This window comes from Castanea sativa, chromosome 11, assembly GCF_040712315.1.
Source record: "Castanea sativa cultivar Marrone di Chiusa Pesio chromosome 11, ASM4071231v1".
Taxonomy (NCBI): Eukaryota; Viridiplantae; Streptophyta; class Magnoliopsida; order Fagales; family Fagaceae; genus Castanea; species Castanea sativa.
This window is the reverse complement of record NC_134023.1, coordinates 11,457,580-11,463,903: the sequence shown is the minus strand read 5'-3', so window position 1 is coordinate 11,463,903 and position 6,324 is coordinate 11,457,580.

Below are 6,324 nucleotides of genomic sequence, written 5' to 3'. Positions count from 1 at the left end.
TATCACATGTACCATATACATGCCCCAATACTAATGTTCTTAGGCAAGAAAATAAAACACTAACCAAGGTGTGTCTCTAGTTAGTAGATGAGCTCTCCCCACGGCCACAAATGTCGCTTTCACCCTTGCTCCTCAAATATTGTATGATGTAATCCATCTTCTCCTCCATCCTAATTTTGCATCCTCGGAGCTCATCTATTTGACCCTCAAGTTGTTGAATATACCGAGTCGAGGAAGATGATGTAGGAGTCTTAAGAGATAAGGAAGGTCTCATGCCAAGTCCCTTTACATAGCCGCATCTCGGCTTAAGAACCATCTTAGATATCTCCTCTTCGGTCAATGGCTGTGCATTAGGAGTGCTACAATGCTCATCTTGTACTCTCAACATCTCTTTGCTGTCATTTCAAATAATAGAAATCATCAAAACACATATGTTCTAGTTTTGCAAACATATAGAATAGAAATACATATATTCGCTAGTTTTGCAAACTCAAGACATGTACTAATATACATACGTATGTATGTTCGCCATCGTGGTGTACCCACCGTTTTGTCTTTGAATTGAAATGAGTATCATAATGTAGCCGTGCCAAGCTAGGAATATGACCTCCATTTTTCCGTCTCCGATTAGTTTGCTTTCTACATCTATGAATGTGTTTGCTAATCGTTCTCTCCATTTCTATTTGCAGCATTTCTTTTTTAGACTTCCTATAAAGAATAGAGACCATAAAAATATTAGAGTTTTGGCTTAAGTTATATATATAATTTACAATATAAATTTATTTCACCTTCCAAATAAGTATAACACAATGAATTTGATAAATCAAATAATCTAGTAAACATGACACCATAATAAGATCTATGTAAAACATTAATCCAATGCATATATAGGTATGTATTATCTGGGTGAAAGGCGAGAACATACTTCACTTGTAATTAAAATTTTCAAAGTATTAATTACCAGCCAATCTTCATCACTCCACTTTCCATCAATTAGTTCAATCAATTTTTCTCGTGTGGCATTTTTCAGTGGGTAGTTTCTTGCATACGTGCTTCCTTTATCCTTTACAAGTTTTTTATATTGGGAAAACAACTCGCTGTTGTGGCTGCTCGATAATCTACCACACTTCGTATTTAAAGATTTGTTCACAAGTACAAATTCTCCTTGTAGATCAAATTGATCCTGCAAAGTGAGGTATGTATAACAAAAAAATTATTCCTTAAATTCAATATGCACAGTGACAACATCAACAATACACTATAAAATACAACATAAAGTATAAAACAATATAATGAAAACAACAAAATCAAGCGACAAACAACTATAAACATTTAAAGTACCGCCACATTTTGAATGATCGCCTTTTTCACCGCTATCAACATTCTTCCAACTATAAGCTTTCGTAGTGGACAAGTTCGTACGCACTTGTACACCAATTTGGCTAGCAAGCTTCCCCGCATGTTCACCAATTGGATCACAAAACTCCGGGCAATGTGGACCAAGAGCTTCCCATGTTTCTCAACAAGTCCTCGTACTCCTAATCCACGCGTCATGCCACGGGCACGTCTACTAGTCGATGCTATCAAGACATAATATAAATTAAATCAACAAGTGAACTAAATATAATGTGATTACGAAATCAAGTAATGGAACTTAAATATCTCACCAACTCGTGGTAGACGGTGTGCCCACAAGTTGTGCCTCTACATTAGTAGAAATTTGGGCAAGAGAATCTCCACGAAGATGTGTGCTCGATGATGGGCCGGTATGTTGGACCGTCAGTAGATTCCTCACGCCTATAACAAGCCATCCGTATCATACAAAAGTATATATAGATATTTAAATTCATTACAAGTTAAGATATAAACAAGTTATTTCATCATTTAAAATATCTTCAATCGATGATTTTCATTGATCATTCCAAGCACAATTTTACAAAGACAAGTTATTTCATCACAATATTACAAAGAGCAAAGTATCGCATGCACGAAATCATATATATATATATTACCTCATTATTTAAAGAACTAGATGACTCATCATCACCATCATCTTCTCCAATAACTGGCACATACTCGTCGTCATCTATCTGAACACTAACTCTTTTTCTTCCTACATTTGCAGATTTAGGCAGAAAAGTTGACAGATTCTTCAATCCAAAATTATTCATTCTCTCTTGGTTTTGCTTGATTCTTTGTGCTCTTTCCATCTCATATTTTGTTAGTTTATTATGAGTGTCTTTGCCCTTTTTGGTCATTTCTGCAACTATAGATTGACATGGAAAATGAAATATAATGTCTATTCATTACAAATTCTTCTCAAGTAAGAAACATAAAACAAAAAGAATCACAATTTAGCACTTGATATATAAATATAGTATATACATATTAAAAATTTATGATCTCATTTTAAACTTGACCTCCCCAAAGAAAAATCCCTAGCTCCGCCGCTACAAAGTTGACATTTCAAAGTATATTTTTTATTTAGTTAAATAATAGTACAAGTTAATGAAATAAATATTAAAAAATGCTGAATTAACTAATCAGAATTATTATATTCATTTTTTTTAAGTGTCAAGATAAAGCTAAACAAATAAATAGCATAATACACATGACAAAGGCGGAACTCGAACTAAGTAGAGACAAATAGGCCCGATTGTTCCAACCAAAATAGAGAAAAAGGGACCTAGCACTAATATAGATCCCAAAAACAAACAACCGGGCTTTGATACCAAGATCTAAATGGTATAATAATGAAGAATGTTGTAATAAAAATTTCGACCTATTTTATAGCATCTTTAAATCATAGTTATTAGAAAATGACCAACGAACCCCATAAACCAGCCTATTTTTTGTTTTTTTATTAAACCAAATAGGCATTTTAACAGAGAAAACCGACCAAAGCACTAGCTTTTCAAAAAAAATAAAGAAAAGAATTAAAATACCAATTGCTTGAACCGGTTTTCTTCAAATTTTATGACTTGTCAAAAATGATTTGAACTTGTAGTTGTAAGCTCAAGTTTAAATAATCAAATGCACTCGCTATTGAGCTATGGAGAATTTTAGTTAAAATACCATATTCTTTTAATACTTGTCCCGTTGTCCATTACCTTATAAATATGTTTGTAATTCACAAAGGTTTCTACTTCGTCTCTGTTCTTTTAATGGTAAGAATATTATCTCTAACTTTAACATTAATTGTCCCATGACATCATTCCATATAAAAAATAAATATAGAAACCTTGTTTTTCAATGTTTCAATTTTCGAATTCAACAACATAAAAGCTTTTCATCTTGGGATTCACTATGATCTAAGGAGTATAACAGCAGAAAGGACAATTTATTCAATACTTCGAGCAATCTTCCTTTATTTTGTTGTGGTTGTTGTATGCATGATAGCATGTGTGGCTAAAAGGTGGACACTACATTCATCATTGAGATTGTGTGAAAGGTAAGCCACCTACCACCCGAGCAATACACATCCTAAAAAAAGCTCTTGAATAAGCAAATGATTGAATAAAAAAAGCAATAAATGTCTAAATATCTTACCCCATTTATTACCCTACCTACCCCACAACCCAATCTACACATCTCTGCCTCTCTCTCTTTAACCCTTTCAAGTTCAACATCCCGTCTCTCAAAAGTTTGAAAAACAATGGAGAACTGAGCAACTCTCCTTCTCGCTCACTGCCTCATTCTTGATGCCGAATGCGCATAAGTGTGTATTAACTTGTTTTTCCCCTTTTGTTTTCTCTCTCTATCTCACACAAGCACTCTCTCACATCACACCCATACCTCAAAACCTTTCTTTCTCTCTCTATAGTCGGACCCATAACCTCAACTCATATTATTGTGAAATATATCAAGTGCATTACCACACATATTCTTTTAATTATATCAACGTAAAATGTTAGACCCATTTTCTCCAACTTCATTTCATTTATCGAATCTCTTCATGTTACTTATTTTATGTTAAAAATTAGGAGCATTCTCTCTTAATAATATCAAGTTTTGATACTAGATCTTTAATTAATTGGCTATTATACAAAGATCAATGAGTCAAAAATAATACAAAATCGTAGCTCCTAACTCAATTTGCAATGAAATTTCCCAACGTTAATCCTTAATTTAGATGTTTATAGATTTTAATCTTCCTTTCCAACTACATATTCACCGGAATCACTATTAATTGCAATGAATCACTTCAAATACTTTGAAATTTGTTTTGCAATCAGTTTATTTTATTCTACTTCACTGCTCAAAATCCAAAGCTAAATTTTCGTATTTTTGCTAAGCCTTTTCTAGAAACAAATAAATAAAAATTAATTTTAAGAGAAGCAAAAGATTATACCTGTAAGCCAGAGAAATTCCTCAAACCAATCGGAATGAGAATTGAAATTCCTCAAAGGAAACCCAGTAAAAGAGACTGAACTTCTCCTCCGCTGCACCTCCAATCACAATCTTTGCCTCCTTCTCATCTCACTTTTTTTTTCTCTCTCTTAAAAAAAAACTTTTTTTTCGGTTGTGGATAGTTTCTGGTTGTTTGCGTGAGAGAAACAAAATTCAAGCGTATAAGCTTCAAACTTGAGATACGGAATCATGGATGGAGATAAAGTCGGAATTGAAAGGATATGGGAAAATGGAACTGACGAGGAAAAATTGGGAAAATAGTACAACTTTCCCGCCCCCAATTTTTTTCTCAAATAAAACTTCCCGCTGCTAATATCCTGTACCGTGAAATAGAGTTTGTGCGAGAAAAGAAATAAAATAAAACACTAAATAATAGTAGTAATAATAATATAATAATACAATAACAATAACTAATAAGTAATAAGTAATACCTTTTTTTATAATAAAAAAATGACAAGTAATACATTTTTAATAATGATTATCTCTACAATATGATTTATTTACAAAAAAAAAAAAAAAACCAGAATTGAGTTTTTTTTTTCAAACAAAGCTTATAATTTTATTGGAATTTTATAAAACTCTATATTAAATTCACTAATTCAAATCAGTACTTATTTTTTTAATTAAAATTTTATATCATTCACTATATATATATATATATATATATATGGTGTGTAACTCTAAAATAGCACACCGATACCGAGTTATGTCGTTCTTTGGCCAAACTAAAATAACATCAAGTACGAAATTGACTCCCTTAATAAAAGTATTTCATTAACATTTTGGCCAATTATTTTGTTTTTTAAAAGCCACTGTCAGATGCTTAATAATAATTGAATATGTATGTGTGTATTAAAAAAAATTGAATATGTGTAGCTAATAAAAGCAAAATTCAATTTTGATTCTGTACGTACATAAGCTAACATGGCCCAACCTAACGACCCAAGGTCGAGCCCAACTTGGTAGCCCAAGGGACGGAGTACACGAATGGGTCAACCTAGCCTTAAGAAGAGATGAATATGACCTTCGAAGAAATGTATAATGGCCCAACACAAGCCCATTTGGCTTCTCGACTCGCATCCACCCCGTTGACAACATAGGACACGAGTCACCAATCACGAAATGGATAATTGACACCAAAACCTAGACAGCAAATTGTTCTAAGAAGAGACACTTATCAAAAGGGTTGGTAGATGGGGACCACCGTCCAATTTCCACGTCATGCCATGTTCAACATAAAACATATAAATAGGTAAAGATGAAACTGGAGTGGGTGGAGAAAAAAGGGACCGCAGCCGGGAAGGACATAAGCCACACCAACGGAGAGGAAACCCGACATCTCACCCAAAGGGGAACGTACCAAAGGGACGATACCACAAAAACTCATGCATGCTCACTCACACAAACCCACTTTTACATACGCTTTGTTTTGATCTCTAGAGAGTACAATCTAACTTAGGCATTAGAGGGTCTCTGGGGAACCCCAACCCAGGTCTTTACATTGTTTCTTTGGAACAAAGGCTACCAAGGTCTTCTAGCATTACCGACGAGGATCAAACTAGCAAGCTTCGCAACCATAGGCCTTACTAGGATAGGAAATCCATATCCCACTAATCACTAAATTAATTGTGTGCATCCATAGGCCGGTCACGTGCCGCCCTTGGCCGAACTCACCACATATTCTAATTGAATTTTCTCTCATCTTTGGTGTGTGTGTCTGTGTGTATGTGAGTATTACCTAGAAAGTAATTAACCATACATAGTCATGATATATTACATAAATAACATATAAATTTGAATTATTTTTTAGTTACACAAAATAAAAATGGCTCATAAATATAAAATCATTCAAACTCTCTTATCCTCTAATTTTATATATAGAGTTAAATATATGATTAGATTTTTTTATTATGG